Genomic DNA, 17,771 nt, shown 5'->3' on the forward strand with positions numbered 1-17,771 from the left:
CCCTCTTTTCCACTGGTTTTGTTTTATTATTAATTATATATATATTTGACCATTATTTTTCCCTTTATTTCTATTTTTTTATTATCTCTATATTTATATTATTTCTTTATTTTTATTTTTACTCTTGTTCTTATTTATTTATTTATTTAATTATTTATGATATATGCTATTATTATTTTCTTGTATTATTTTTTTTATCAAACATTTCTATCTTTTAAAGGTCATCGTTTAAATCGATCAAAGGTGAGCAATTCGAATTGAATATTTTAAATTCCAATTTTAATTTTTAATTTTCGCGTTTAAAGACAATCGATAAATTAATTGGTACCGAAAGGGCGGTTCAAGGGTGTTAATCCTTCCTTGACCGTAATCGACTCCCGAACCCGACATATTTATAGTAAAACGCAGATCAGGTAAGATGGTGTCCGACCTACCTAAATTCGTTTTAAAGTGGTCGGTGGCGACTCCAATCCACATTTTTCAAGTCGAAGCCCAATTCCGGGGCCCAACCGAAAGACGATTGCGACAACTTGGCGACTCTACTGGGGACAGGTAAGTGAGTCAGACCAGAATTAATTTCCGGTTGTCTTTTTATGCGAAAATTGTAAATTTTAATTTTAATTTATTTATTCGATTCCAATTATTTACCTTTGATTATTTTTCAAATAAATAGTTGTACTAACATTTTTTTCAATGATTTTAGATTTTTGAAAAGTTTCTATCTCAGGCTCTGTACCCGAGCTCCGAACCCTTTTAAGTGGGGGCGAAAGCGACGCCTTCGTGTGAATTTATTCACCGTATGAGCCTAGCAAGTAACCTTCGGGATTCATATACCTTATGCCTTCGTGTGAATTTATTCTCCGTATGGGCGTAAGGGAATGTTTCCTCTCGAGTTTAACTTAGTCCATACAAGCTTATAATGGGCTTAGGACTAAGGGTCTGGCAAGCCCAAGGGAGCACCAGCAAGGAGAACTCGAGTACCTTTTTAGAACCTAAACCGGAGAGTACGGGGAATTAGAGCCCACTCCAAAACCTCATTCCAAACCCTAGGCTGCTTTTATTTCCTACTTTATTTTTTGCTCAAAGCATGCGAACTAGACAAATATGCGGTTAGGATTTGTTTGAAATTAGCATGCGGGATAGAGATCATGTCCAGGTAGGAATAATAAGCATGTGGGGTAGATATCATGTGGGGTAGGACTTTTCATTTTTATCATTATTTTTATTGTTATCCTTATCTCATTAACTTTTTTTCCTCATTTCATTTTTGTTCTTTGGCATTTTTTTTATCATTCGCATCATTTAAAAGAGGTGTTGATTCCCCAAAAATGTGTTTGTTAAAACATGAATAATCTGCATTAATGGACAAAGGGGTTGTAATACAAAGAGATAGAAGCCCAGCCGTGGTCAAAGAATACCCAGAGGCAAAGGTTGCAGGGGCAAGACGAGGAAAAGGTTACTGACCCAGACGCTCCTTTCGAAAACTACGAGAACAAGATGGTGAAACCTTAGCTGAGCTAGATGACATTGCTAACGAATTCAAGAAGCAAGCTTCAGATAGTCTCTATCGATGAAGGGCTCAAATGGTGTTGCCGTTAGGGAACATACTCGACATAGAGTGAAAGACGGGGATGCAGTCATTCGAGACCTTTTTGGGGCAAGCAACTCGTCATCTGCACAAGTTTAGCCAAAGGAGTCGGAATGGTTTGACAGGATATTCAACCGGTGAAAAAGGCGGAAGACGAATCAACTTGTCAGAAGCTGTCATGATATTTTTGTCTCTTAAGAGATAAAACACATTTGTCCCCAATAAGGATTATTTATAATAACAGACACATTTTTCGGATCAATGCCTCGAACATTTCATGCATCATGCATTCTTGCATATTTCGCATAGTTTTCCTTTTTTTTCACTGCATTCACATGAACTAATAAGATATTTTCATAACGGAAGGGTACAAACACTGGACATACCTCCACAAGCTTCGGACACGTGTCATCCTCATTCAAACCGAAAAGAAAATGGAAGCCAGAATTACTCAGATCGAAGAGAACATGTTGAAGCTCCAGAGAGAGTTAGAAGAAAAGATAAATCAGAATAGCCAGAGTACCCTAGATGCAATCACGAAAGGCCAAGAGTCCTTGATCGATCATATCGTTGCCAAGTTAGTTGGCTTACGTCAGACAAGTGTGCCTGGGGCAGGCTCATCGGAAGGGGTAACCATGCCACCTACCCCGCGAGTGGTTGTCTCACCCAGAATCTTACCAGGACTTCAAGATAATTCAGATAGTTATCACATTCCGAAATTTGAAGAAGAGGTCAAAACAACGAGGGTAGAAATTACCATTAACCCAGGAGGTAGAACGGGTGGAAAGCCTCCCCTGAAGAAGAAAGAAAGAGAGATCATCAACATTTCAAAGTCGTTTCCAGTCGTACCCTTTTGTAGGCAAAAACCAAGGAAGGAAAAAGAGCATTTTGATCTCATTCCCATGACATACAAGGAGCTATACCAATAACTGTTTGACGCACATGTGGTGTCACCCTATCCCGAGACACCTCTAAAGCCCCCATACCCCAGGTGGTATGAAAAAAATGCGCACTGTGAATATCATGGCAGTGTTCCGGGGCATGCTATCGAAAATTGCCTCCCCTTTAAGAGGGTTATTCAAAGGATGCGCAACAGGGGTTGGATTCATTTTAATAATTCAGAATCACCCCACGTTGCACAGAACCCCCAACCAAATCATGAAGAGAATAAGGAAAGTGCAGTCACCGAGGAAAAGGGTATAAAGGCCAATACCAGAGTTTCCGAAGTGAAGTCGCCTCTTGCTTGAGTATGAAGGCAAATGATAAATGCGAGGTTTCTTTCACCACATCTTAGCACATCAGATTCTAAAAGTGACAGTTATTGTTGTTATCACAATGAAGATGGACATGATGTACAAAAATGTGCCGAATTTAGAGCATTGATCCAACTAATGATGGACCAGAAAGAGCTGGAATTTTACGATGAAAGCGATGACACTCCTAAAGAAGAAAGAGTCATGGCAAGCGGGGCATCCTGATGAGGCCTTATTCAATTTTGAGACATCCTGTTTGAATTTGTTTTTGATTTATTTTTCATGTTTAGGACTTGTTTTTGAACTTTCTTTGGATATTTGAATAAATTTATGCTACTTTAAAGATTGTAAGCAATGAATCACATTTGCAAACTTGCAATTCTTTGAATATCATTTGAATTAAGAAACTCTGTAAATGGTTCAAAGTTACAGATCTTTGAAGAAGTAACATGATTTAAAAACAAGGACTTTGACCTTACTCAGAATATACACTTAAACACCATACCTTGCTCTTGCAATTAACCAATATAACCTTTTCCTTTCATAAGGTGCGGACAACATGGGGCATCGTTTGCATATGATGATTACTATACTTTTTTAAGACGTTCAGTGATGATAATGATCTTCACAGATGAAATAGTCGAGTAAGTGAATCTAGTTTAGGTTAGTTGCTTGAAAATTGAACTCTAAAGATGAGATTCCTTGACTTTCAAAAATACTAGACTATAACAGGTTCTTTTTGACGATCTTAAGAAATTAAATCCGTAAAGCTGAGCTATTCTACTAAGGCAATTGGTTATAGAGGAAACTCGAAAGCCCTGGCTTTATGAATAGATTGCATTCAAACCATGACATTGCTCGGACACTTGGCAATTCAGTGTTTGCTCCACTGCTTTTGTCAGGCTGAAGACTTTGTGATGAGATGAACCCTTCAGTTAAACATGATAAAACTGATTATAATGTTAAAGTTGTCCCTCTAAAGCAATTGGTTAAACGCCCCGGCTTTATGGATTCAGCTAGCCAGATAACGGAAAATTAAATCAAATTTATCTAAGCAAGAAATTTTCGGTAATGATGGACTAAGGGAGTTAAGGAACACCTGTTATAGTCAATTTTCACACGAGCACTCAAGGATTTCAATTTTAGACTAATATTTCTGCATTACCTTTGTTAGAGGAGCTTACAAAACTTGAACAAATGGAAGATTTTAGAGAACCGAAATAGAAGGTCTAGTAATCGATAATGCTAGTTGCGTCATTTTGTCTGCATCCAATTAAAAAGCCAAGCCAAAGAAAAGAGTCTGTTACAATGACCAAAAAAATGACATTTTTTTCTTTTTGCCAGAACCTTAGAAAATAAGAGGCCAACCTAAAGCCGACTCATCCCTTTGAACATTTGTCAAAGAGTTGTAACTCTGAAATCATAAAAGAGCTATTTCTTCCTTTGATATACTTTGAACTCATGTTTACAATTTGATTCAATTACGAACAATATTTTACAGAATTTTCATCTTTTTCCCTCCTAAAACAAGAAAAAAGGAGAAAAACATTTTCAAACAGGACAGTCTCAGGTATGAAAGGTCTGTAAAGCCAAAGCCCGAAAAAGAAAATGGGGCACGATCGTTTCCAAGGACCAGATTGGCAGACAAAGCACGAGACTCCATCCAAGAAATAACACATAATTTATTCATGTTACATGCATCTTAGACATACTTAAGTGCATCACATTCATCATTTTAGCACACATAATTTTGCAGCTTTCAGAGTCAAGCTTCGACTTCAGGATGAAGGTTACTCGACTTGCAAGCACCTTTAAAGAACGATGGTGTAACTCAGCAGCAAGAAGCTACACCTCAACCGACTTTACATAACTACAGATCTCAGAACCAATTTCAGATGGGTTCGAGAACCAGTTCAGATCAAATTCAGTTCAGCTCAACTCAACAATGAGCAACATGTTTCCAGTTTATGTCTTCAAGCCAGATTTCAATTCCACAACGGAAGATATTTGGCTGTCAGAATTCATCAACGGGCTTTCCCATAAAATGGGAGTCATCCAAAGATTGTCTTACTTGGTTCTCGCTCAAAGGAACCACCTGAAGAATCATGACCGGCTTCGGCCCGTTAAAGGAAGCCATTTTTTAAACAAACTATTTGCAGCATAGCTTAAGCCGAGAAGGGCTATCTGCCAAAGACCTTCGAGTTCGATTACACTCAGCTTCGAGGGCACATCATTTACAGCATAACTTAAGTCGAGAAGGGTTATCTTCCAACCAAAGACCTTTGAGTTCGACTACGCTCAGCTCAACGGCACATCATTTGCAGTATAGCTTAAGTCGAGAAGGGCTATCTGCCAAAGACCTTCGAGTTCGATTACACTCAGCTTCGAGGGCACATCATTTGCAGCATAACTTAAGTCGAGAAGGGTTATCTGCCTGCCAAAGACCCCCGAGTTCGATTACACTCAGCTTCGAGGGCATATCATCTACAGCATAACTCAAGGCTAGAAGGGCTATCTGTCACCAAAGACCTTCGAGTTCGACTACGCTCAGCTCCAAGGCATATCATTTGCAGCACAACTTAAGTCTAGAAGGGTTGTCTGCCAACAAAAGACCTTTGAGTTCGACTACGCTCAGCTCAACGGCACATCATTTGCAGTATAGCTTAAGTCGAGAAGGGCTATCTGCCAACCAAAGACCTTCGAGTTCAACTACGCTCAGCTCCAGGACATATCATTTGCAGCACAACTTAAATCTAGAAGGGTTGTCTGCCAACAAAAGACCTTTGAGTTCGACTACGCTCAGCTCAACGACACATCATTTGCAGCATAACTCAAGTCGAGAAGGGTTATCTGCCAACGACTCCCGAGTTCGATTACACTCAGCTCCGAGGGCACATCATTTACAGCATAACTCAAGGCTAGAAGAGTTATCTGTCAACAAAACCTTTGAGATTGTTTTCCTTGAAACAAAATTTGTCTCTCTTGAGACAGTTTCTCTTGAAACAAATTTCGTCTCCCTTGAGACAGTTTCCCTTGAAACAAATTTTGTCTCTCTTGAGACAGTTTCCCTTGAAACAAATTTTGCCTCCATGGAGACAGTTTCTCTGGAAACACAAAAAACCTTTGAAATTATTTCTCTTGAAACACAAAAAACCTTTGAACTCATTTCTCTTGAAACAAAAAAAACCTTTGAAAATGTTTCTCTTGAAACAAAGACCTTAGAGTTTGATTCCACTCAGCTCAAAGGTATTATCATTTGCAACATAGCTCAAGGCATTAAGGGCTATCTGCCAACACAAGACCTTCGACTTCGATTGCACTCAGCTCAAAGGCACCATCATTTGCAGCATAGCTTAAGCCGAGAAAAGCTATCTGTCAACGAAGACCTTTCGAGTTTTATCTCATTCAGCTCGAGTACCTATCAACAACATGGTGGAGTCAAGAAACTACTTGCCAGTCGAACTTTTAACCAAGGTCTTTAAACCGAGAAGAAGACCGAAATGGACTACATTCCGATTCAAATTCTAAACTACGGTTCCAATTTTATCTCGACCTCGCGACGAGGGAGCCAACCGCAACTCAATTCGACAGGGAGTTATTCTTCAACTCCACCGAACGAAAATTTGTGTCTTTTTATCTTTGTCCTATTTTTCGTTCCACGAAAAAGGATAAAGAGGGGCAGCTGTAGACACTTATTTTCGTCCGGATTTATTTTTTCTATATTTATATAATAATATAATATAATTTTTGAAAATGTTTTTTTTAAAATATATATATATATATTATATAGTTTCGAAAACATTTCGAAAATATATATATTATATAGTTTTTGAAAAATTTTGAAAACATATATAATGTATAATTTTTGAAAATACTTTTGAAAATATATAATATATAGTTTTAAAATCATTTTGAAAATATATATAATATAGTTTTGAAAACATTTTTTGAAATCTTATATATATTTTTAAATTATTTTTGAAAACTATATAATATAGTTTTGTAAATTTTTAAGAATATATATAGTTTTAAAAAATATTTTTAAAATATATATATTATATAGTTATATTATATTATTATTATTTTCGTTTCATTTTATTCATTTCATTTAATTTAATCGTTTTTTTTTTGTCCAGATCCAGTCCAACAAGTCTCAGTTCGGTTTGGAAGGCCTGAACCAGCCTAGTAAGCGTTAGGGTTTGGAACCCTAAAAATGATGCCAGTCAATACGCCGCATGGGGGAGTCAAGGGGACACGCATGGCCAACAGTCAACACCGAAATGGCCGGCCGGGATCCCGGGACTGACCCATCCCGGGATAGCCGGTCAACCACGAACCCATGACCCCGAAATATCCGGGATCGTCCCAGAAATCACCGAAAATAGCCTCCCAGCGGGCTATATAAATACCAGAGGAGAACGGTATCAAGGGGGGGGGGAGAACACAACCATCATCATCGAGAGGGAGTCACAATACCCACGGTGAAAGCCGAGGGAACATCATTAGCCAACAGACACACATCCAAACAGCGAAAGAACCATAAACCCAGAAACCAACAAAGAATCCCACAGAAAAACCAGAACAAACTAAGCAAATAAATACACAGCACGAAAAAAACAGAAGACAAACATCAAAACCGAAGGAGGCTCGCCGGGAAAGTGAGAAGCCATCGCAAAAGGTGAGGAAGCCGAAGATCTCGACTTAGATCTACGTCAATTGGGTTTTTTGGGGAAACGGGCTCCGGATCTGGCATCGGGGCGGTGAGACGAGCGTTTGGGGTGAGTCTTGGTTTTTCGGCCGTCGCTCGCGGCGGTCGAGGCGGCGGTCGGAGCAACGAGAGGCCACCAGAGTGGCGGCCGAGAATCGCCTGGATGAGAGAGTTGAGAGGAAGGGAGAGTTATCAGTTTTTGGGAGAGGGATGAAATGTATAAAACAGGTTTATTTTGGGTTTTATATAACCCGTTGAACCGACCCGCGTACAACCCGAACCGACTGATAAGGATCTGCGCGTTTTGTAAAAAGGGTAAACTGTGTTTTGGTCCCGCATATTTTTAATGAAACTCTATTTGGTCCCGAAGGCACTTCAATTCCGAATTCTCTTAATCCACCTTTTACTTTGATTCATTCAATTCAGTCACTTATGCATATATATATATATATATATATAATATATATATTATATATATTATTCTCTTTTCTTATATATTTTTCATATAAATAATTATTTATATATATGTATATCTATATGTTTTTCCCCTCTTTTCACTGGTTTTGTTTATTATAATTATATATATATTGACCATTATTTTTTCCCTTTATTTCTATTTTTTTATTATCTTTATATTTATATTATTTATTTATTTTTAATTTTACTCTTGTTCTTATTTATTTATTTATTTATGATATATGCTATTATTATTTTCTTGTATTATTATTATTATTTTTTTTTTCAAGATATATCTAACATTTCTATCTTTTAAAGGTCATCATTTAAATCGATCAAAGGTGAGCAATTCGAATCGAATATTTTAAATTCCAATTTTAATTTTTAATTTTCGCGTTTAAAGACAATCGATAAATTAATTGGTATCGAAAAGGCGGTTCAAGGGTGTTAATCCTTCCTTGACCGTAACCGACTCCCGAACCCATCATATTTATGGTAAAACGCAAATCAGGTAAGATGGTGTCCGACCCACCTAAATTCGTTTTAAAGTGGTCGGTGGCGACTCCAATCCACATTTTTCAAGTCGAAGCCCAATTCCGGAGCCCAACCGAAATACGGTTGCGACATTCTTGACTTGCAAGATTCATTTTGCAGCTATAGAAGGCCCTCTCTTGCATGCTTTGCTTCTCCCTCGGTTATATCCCATCTTGATCCATTTTGGGACTCTAAGCTTCTTAGAATGCAACTTCCAATGATTCAAAAGGCGCGTCTCTGTGTCTTGGTTGTTTACACAATTTTTCCTCAAGAAAGTAACAATCTCCGATAGCATGGTATTCTTGTTTACTGATGAGTTCTGAGATTGATGAAATCGTTATAGTTTTCTTTCACCAGATTCTTTATGAATTCTTGTTATGTGGTATGGTATTCATGTTGACTGGTGGCATTAGTGTTTATGCTTGCTACTAGAAGCCACTGTTGATCACGAGAGTAGAAAAGGGTATGCTACATAAAATAGTGATGTTTTTTAAGTATCAGATTTGTTTTCAGTTTAGTTCACATTGGTACTTGATTGCTTTGATTCACTACTACATATGCTTCATTCTCATATATTTCTTTTGAGTTCGATATCAAGTGGTTAAGCGAGACCTGTGATTTGTCGAATTATGTGAATGTTGGTTTATTAAAATTGTTGATGCTCGAATCTGAATTGATATCAAAAACAGAATTATGTTAGTTCTTCACTCAAGAGAAGTTTGTTTGGAATGCTTCTTACATCACATAACAAATTGATAGTATATAAATAATCAATACATCAAATATAATCAAGGACAGATAAATGAAAGAGTTTGTTCTTATTAAAATTTTCAAATTCTTATATATATTTTTTCGGTAATTATTTATTTTCATTTTCTAAAATTTTATAAGTTCACCCTTATAGTATAAGATACTCCTACACAACGGGACAAGCATTCGTGTTTTGCCGCTAAAGAGGGTAACAAGCTTCTCATCTACAGCACTGGGAGTAGACATAGCTTGCACAGCGTTTCTAGCATACCCTGAAGGAGCCTTCTTGTCGTAAGCTTGAGCAACGTAAGGGTATGCCACTAAACTTTAGGGCGCGTAAGGCCAAAACTCAGCTTTCTTCCCTGTGCTCTTCACTTTCTTTAACACCTTGTTTGGCTCCACGTACCCCGTCACAGTCACTCGACTTTGTTTTCTGCTCACTTCAACCGATTTTACCCCTAAACACCATTGATGCATTTGGTATAGTAGTAACCAAAAAGGCAGAAATTTGAAAAGAAAAAAAAAAGCTTTGTTTTGAAACCTTTGATGGAGGAGACGACGTTTTTTATTCTCCTTTCGCAGCCATCACAGTCCATTTAAACCTTTATCTATACTTTCTGCATGCAACAAATTAGTAAAGAGAGCATAATTAATCTCCAGTTGGGAAGAACAAACAACATACATATATGTATAATATAATGTAAACAAGAAGCTAAATAAAAGAGAAAATATGTAATTTAAAAGAGACCTGCATTACTTTACGCTTCTTCCTTTTGGAATGAATAGTACTAAAATCGGAAATATAGTCCAAAGCACCCACTTTTTTATGCTGATTGCAAAGAAGGGAAAGGGGGGGGGGGGGGGGGGGGGGGGGAGCTGAGAAAGGGGTGAGCTGCTTTTGGGATGGAAGAAGATGAGAAACTATTAAGGGGTGGGCTTCTTTTACCCTTCAAATATCACCAATATATATATATATATATATATATAAATATAAAATAACGTTAGCTTTAGATTGGTTTTAGGATGAACTTTTTTTTGTCACATAGGGCAAACACATTTTCTAGAATAGTTTCGTTGTGCGATAATCTAATTTAAGACCAAATAACGGTAGGAAATGTGCGCAATAGAATATGTGATAAAAAGATATAACATTTTTAGTTGAACCCAATCTAGAGTGTTAACTTTTTCTAACATTTTTTGTTCAACTAAAAATATTACGAATAATGTAACATTTTTTGTTTTCAACCGAAAATGTTATGAATAATGTAATATTTTTTGTTCAACCAAAAATACTAATAAAAACTTAACATTTTAGGTTGCTCTCAATAAATTTTTCATGTTTTTTATAACATTTTTTGTTACACTCATTCCTTATTGTTCTTTAGCCTTAAATCAGCTTTTGTCCCTTAAACCTTTCCCACTTTATATAAAAAACCTGTTTTGAAAAGTATTTTTTTGTTGTAAGAATTGGTTTATGTTGATGTGATAGACGTCGATTAGATCTTTTAAAGGTTGGGATAAAATGATAAAAAAGAGAGAGGTTATGATGCAGTCGTTTTTTGCATCAAAATATTTCATTGTTCTCAATTAATAAATAAAGTAAATTTAACGTAATAAAAGAGAGGTTATGACGCGGTCATTTTGTGGACTAATCTAAGCAACAATAATGTTGTAGATCTAAAAACATTGATGTTCAAAAAGTTGCCGACTCGAATTATGTTATTTCAACAATAATTGGTTTCGATCTTAGTTTCCTCTTAGCAAACAATTTTGCTAAGTGTGCTCCAGGAAGTCGAATGTGCTTCAATAAGCCGATCCTTCCTCCCACATTAACCATAACAACATTCAGACCAATGTCGATTTTTTGGTTTTAAAATTTTTTTGATTTGAAAATAAGCCCATAAAACAAAGAGAGATATCTCGAATTTATTCAAGTGCTTTTCAAAACTCACGTTAGAATTGAGTCATCCCTTTAGCCCTCAGTTTGAAAGAAAATTAAAGAAAACAAAAATAAAAGAAAAAGAATTTTTTATTAAACTAAAGAAAAATTAAAGGATGAATCCATTAGGCTTACCCCAAAGAGTATTTATAGCCTTCTAAAAATCATAAAAACAAAGAAAAGATAATTCCTAAAAACAAGAGATAATTCCTAAGGATAATTCTTAAAATAATTAAACTAAAATCCTAACAACATGAGTTTAACTTGAATTCGAATTTCAAAAACGCGGAAAACCCATTCGTCCTTCTAGAAGCGCTGACTGGACCTTCTAGAAGGTGCTGAGTCATCGCCTCGTCAGATGCGTCATGCCCAAAGTCATGCCCAAAGTCATGCCCACTAATCTGACCATGAATCCAAAAAAATAAAAAATTGCACGATTTCGTTATTCTTAGCATAATTTCTGGAATTCAATATCCTACATCGAAAATGAATGAAAAGGCCCAAGTTAACAACTAAAATTATCAAATCAATGAGTAATTAATCATAAAATAATGTATAATTTAAATACTAATCAGGTTAAAAATATAAAAATATCCTATGAATTTTGTCCAAAAAGATAAACATAATATGTATTTGCACAAGTACAAACAATCGAACGACATGAGTGGCACATACATTAACCTTTTCTTCAATCGCTTAATAAATATATTTTTAAAAGACTATTTAAATGTTCAAAAACACTCGTATCTAGATAATGTGATATTTGAAAATTCTTATAATCACCATGTGATCACCAAACCTAATATTGTAATGAGCAACGCCATAGATTAAATTCTATGAATTATAATTACTCATTTTTTTTAATACAAATGCTGGCATCAAAGCCGCTAATTCATTCCACTTGCTTCATCCTCCACTTTCATTCGAATTGCATCCGGTAAATCTTCATAAAGGGCAAAAGCCACCATCGACGACCATGCCATATTAGCTAACCCATCTGCAACCTTGTTACCTTCCCTTGGAACACACACTGAAACTTCAGCTGCCATTCCAGGCTAATGAGATCTTGAATGTGCACCATCATCGGAGAGCAACTCCCCACGTCTATCTTACTTTAGATCTTATTTATCACCTCCTTTTTATCACTTTCTATAATGATCCACCGAAAATTCTTATCCCAAGTCACACATAAACCCATGTATATCCCCCAAAGTTCTGCATCAACCCTAAAATTGAGGGTTTTGTTCATTACAAGACTAGGCTTGGTGACCACTAGAATTATTGATTAGAAATTCAAAGAATAGCTTTGCTACGTTTACGGTTCGTTCTGAATTCTTTAATTCTCTAATACATTGACGTATTATATATAATTTAGTACACATATTTAGCAACCCATATTATGTATTTTTTTCTTTCTATTGTTATTGATTGATAACCTTATAATAATTAAGATTTTCCAAAGCATGAATGTGACCGATTCACATTATTGTGAGTCTCAACCTTAGAAACAAAATGTGTGAATTAATGCTTTTCTTTGTGGAGGAATAGCTTCCATATATTGTTGTGATGGAGAGAGAAAGCAGCTAATTTCATAAAAATTATTTAATCAAAGCACCTCTCTAGTTTCCATTTCAACCAATTTTAGCTCTTCCATGTTTAAAAATCTTAAAACATAAAGGATAAATTATATTTATGGTCATTGAACTTTCAAGATGCTTTCACTTGAAACCAATGACTCCAATATTTCTTTTCCCGATTTTACCGAACTTAAAAATTCGATAACCACCAATATACTTTAACTAAAAATTAATACATATAAATATTATTAAGTAATCAATGCATATTTGTGTATTCATACACACTTCAAATTATTTTTACTTAAAAATATTTTTTCTCTATTAAATGACTTCAATGATAAAATAGGATGTTAAAAAAAATAATATTTGAATTCAATATATGTTGTTAAATCTATAATTCGCACGTATTAATATTTGACATATTCAAACTAGGGGTTAAGCTTTCTAAGAATCTTACGCATCCAACCTTATTAGTTTTCAATATAATCACAACAAATTTATCATTAAGTGAAAGGCAATTTTATATTAAAAATCCCAAATAAATAATTCTGTAAAGAAATAGGGTTGTCCAAAAATTATTTGAAAGAATAACCCCAAATCATTCTCATAGGACAGTCTCATGCCTACAAACATGTTAAATCCTCGTAGCCTCCAACACGCGATATACATCAGACATGGACACACTTTCCAGGTAAGCCAATAAAACAATTGAATAAAATGACCTCTCGTATTGCGAAGTGCGTGATAACCTTTATGATCTAAAATATCGCGAGATTTACGAGGATCTCGCGGCCTGTAAAGCGCGAGATTCTTTCGAATTCAGTATAGCATCCTAATTTAAAACGTAGAAATTAAATAAATATAATAATATTAAATAATTAATATAATAAATAATAAATAATTAAAATATAATAATATATAAATATAGTAATTAAAATAGATATTTTATAAAACTAATTATAATATATTTTTAAAATTTTGAAATAATAAAAATTATGTGTAAAATATTAAATATAATAAATAATTAATAATATTATAATTATAATATATTTAGAAATTTAAAAGATAAAAGAGCAATCTCGCGTCTTGCAAACCGTGAGGTACTGGGAACGAAATAAATTCTGAGTGTTTTCAACGTAACTCGCATCTTGCAGGATGCGAGTTGCATTTAAAACCGCGGTTCCCCGGGTGAGAGAAGGGCTATAAATAGGGTCATCCACTCCTATTCATCACCATACCAATCCCTTTTCATATATTCAAAGATTTAAAGATTTCATATCACGACGGCGAGTCTATTAAGACATGATCGAAGTCACGTATTCGATTAATGGAGGCGAAATGATGAGATAAATTAATTAATATTTTTTACTATTTATTTATTTAAATTTTGTAATAAAAATATTTACGTAGGGATATGAACGTGTAGAGAAAAATCATGCACACGCATATAATATTGACTATTTACATTTAGCGTATTTCAGATATATCAGTAGTGTAACTGGTGACGGTGTGAAGTTGTATACTCCACTTATAAATGCTTTGGTGGAAATATGGAGATATTGTTCGGAATTGATCCGTCTGATGATGCATGCGATGGTGGAAAAATAAAAATTAAATTTTTTGGATGAAAATTTTACGAACCTGCGCCAAAATGCAGAGCATGAAGTGAAGGATGTAAATATAAATGTTTTTATCTATGAATATTTATTAATATTTAAATTTATTTATTTGTAAATTAAGTAGTTATATTATTTTATTAATTTTTAAAGCGATTTGTTCGTACACATATACTACGAGTTATTGGGGGAATATTAATGCCAGACAAATCCCAAAATCAAGTGCATCTGATGTGGTTGAATTGTTTGCAAAATTTGAGTGATTCAAGAAATATAAGTTGAGGGTCGATAGTTTTGCATTTTTGTTCAGGTAGCTTTGTAGAGCCATAGATCCGACGAAAAATATCATTTGACGGTGTTTATTGTTGTTGCAGTTGTGGGCCTGGATCTGAATGCCATTTTTATGTATGATCCTTAAGACACATCTCCCATATGAATTTATGTTACTTAAGAGGTAAAAAATTAATTTTTATCTATTTTTTCTAATATTACTAATAAATAATGCAATTCTATTGTATTAATGATAGGTGGACTGATGAAACCTCTTATGTCACTTACCAACACATCAACAAGACTTCAGACTATTGATCCATAAATTTGAACATTATGTAATAAAATATTTTCCTTCGATTTTTATCTTATAATTTTAGAATAATTTAATTTATTTGAGGTTTTTAGCTAACAAAGTTATGTAATTTATGTTTATAGTTCCTGTAGACGCCTTACTGCGATTCTGCTATTGCCAACTGTATACCACATGAGATTCAGGTGATTAATACACACGTGTACATCGTGTCAGTCCCGCTGATCTTGTATGAGATAGTCGAGTGGCATCCTACCGAGCGTATCCTTCGACAATTTAAATGTGTCCAACTTATTCCGCCATATCCACCTTGCTTGGATGAGTTGCATCGACTGGCACGACAAGGGAAGATGGAAATTAATTGAGCGAACCATAATGCGGTGTATCTAAAAGAGTGGGTCCGAAGATTCGAGAGAACGTCCACGACTCTACCCATATTCGACCACAGCGTGACATACGATTATATGCGGTGGTACCAAGAATATGGGATGGCACATATATTGATCGATGAGGAGCAATCGTGAGAATTATATGTTCTTCAACAGAGTCGCCAATGGAATGGGAGGCAACGTGGTGGGGAGTCAAGGCAGAGAAAAAGAAGACAACAAGGTGCATCATTCTCATCGGCAACAACACAAGGACCTCCTCAGACACCGTTAACACACCTTGATCTGTCTTCACCCACTCAACTCAATCAGTATTTCAACAAATGGGGCAGTTCTCGGAAGGTTTCCTCATCGACGTCTTTGACCAGTTGAATTCACCACTGACACAATTAGCGGTTATCTTTGGATATGGTATTGTTGAGTAAACACCGCTGCAGAGAATATTCTACACCGATTCTGGTTCATGTGCCAATTGTGGATCGATTTCATATACACATGTCAATCTTGATGATGATGAGGTTGCTGAAGAAGAAGAGGAACCATAATTATGCGTCAAACTCGTCATCCACCACGATGCAGACTGGTGGATATGGGCATTATTAGCTGTTATTTATTTTGTTCTTTAAAACCGAAATATTTTTAATAAATTATTTTATTAATCAAAATATTTTCATTGAAAATCACACTCTACATCCCGTGATATCTATAGTACGTTAGCAAAACCACACATCTTGCAAAATACGAGATACCAGGATCTCGCATCATACAACCTGCGTCTTGCAACCCACAAGGTTCTTGAAATAAAACAATCACAATTCAGTATTATCAGGTAACAACTCAACTAAAATTTTGATGAGAGAAAGTCTTACTGTTTTGGTATATACGATGGCAAAATGATCGGTGATGTATCTCTCGGTGTCATGTTTCAGTTTACTACCACAAAGCATGGTATGCAAGGTATTGGGCCCAACAAAAATTGTTCGGCCAATGGGAGGAATCATACAATGAATTGCGAACATAGCTTAAACTGATGTAGAAACACATTCCAGGAACAATTATGAAATTGGAAACAATCTCGGCGTACGAAATGATTGTGTTGTACAAGGTGTCTTCCAATTCTACCAGCTCTTTTAGACTTTTTCGCAATGCATTAATGTATTCTGACACTGCAAGTCGATTGTTCAAATCGATGACACTTGGTTATATGGTCGATACACTCAAATAATGTTATTATCGGTTGGACAAGATGACAACATAAAAACTATTCCAATCGTCTTCGCAATTGTCGAAAATGAAGATATCGACTCTTGGGGAATTCTTCCTTACGAACTTACAAATATATGTTCTATCACATGTGATGCATGATAGAGATGATGGGATTTGTCTTATTTCTGACAGAGGCGCTGGTATCAAATACACACTCCAGCGTATGGGCCCGTCTTGCCAACCCCCCAATATTTATCATCGATATTGTTTATAACATATTGCCACAAACTATTTGCAGAAATTCAAGAGTCAAGATGATCATCTAATGGTGCTTCGAATGGGTACATCTTTCACCCTTTTCAGTTTACCATATCTTTACAAAAATTATTTCAAATTAATTATTCCACTTTTTATTGATAGGTTACACACAGTCCGTACGTGAGTTTGAAGATCTGATACAGGAACTGAGACACATGAATTTTGAGGGCTTCAACTACCTTGCTAGAATTCCAAAGGAGAAATGGCTTTGATCATTTGATGGGGGTAGATGGTATGGTCACATGGCAATGAACTTGGTTGAGGCAATAAATTCGTCACTAAAGGGAGTGCACCATTTGCCTATCATGTCCGTTGTCAAAGTGGCATATTATCGACTGGCAACCCTTTTCGCAACCTTGGGAAGGCAAACAGTTGACTGGATGGCAGGTGGCCACCAAATCCACCCAGACCTCCTCAGAAAATTGCAAATATTCCAATAGTATTCCAACGTGATTAGTGTCATATGCTTCTCTCTCGAAATGTCATTATTTCGTGTATCAGAATTTGCGAGACCATTGGAAAGAATACAAAACAACGCATATATGGTTAATTTACGAAAAAAACATGCGAGTGCGGATTCTTCCAAAGAAAGAGGAGTCACGGAGATCAGATTTGACCACAGTCATTTAAAAGGTCCAGCTACACCATCAATTTTTCCTACTCAGTTGATGATGCTACCTACTGGAGATCCTAGAGATGCTCATGACAAAGACGATCCAGATTGCTACTGTGATTTATGTAAGCCCAGCTTTGAAAGTCGATATATTGAAAAGTTTATCCCAGCAGGGAGGCCTATTTACATGCAACGAGATCTAGGTCACTGGCCATAGCCCATTTGATTTAGATTGCTCTTGCAG

At 35.7% G+C, this 17,771-nt stretch overlaps 1 pseudogene; it reads right to left on the reverse strand.

Annotated features, from left to right (window-relative positions):
* Positions 1-9,455: 9,455 nt before the first annotated feature.
* On the reverse strand, positions 9,456-12,277 carry LOC120178873 (annotated as a pseudogene).
* Positions 12,278-17,771: the final 5,494 nt, after the last annotated feature.

This window comes from Hibiscus syriacus, unplaced genomic scaffold (genome assembly GCF_006381635.1).
Source record: "Hibiscus syriacus cultivar Baekdansim isolate YM2019G1 unplaced genomic scaffold, ASM638163v2 tig00112383_pilon, whole genome shotgun sequence".
Lineage (NCBI taxonomy): Eukaryota > Viridiplantae > Streptophyta > Magnoliopsida > Malvales > Malvaceae > Hibiscus > Hibiscus syriacus.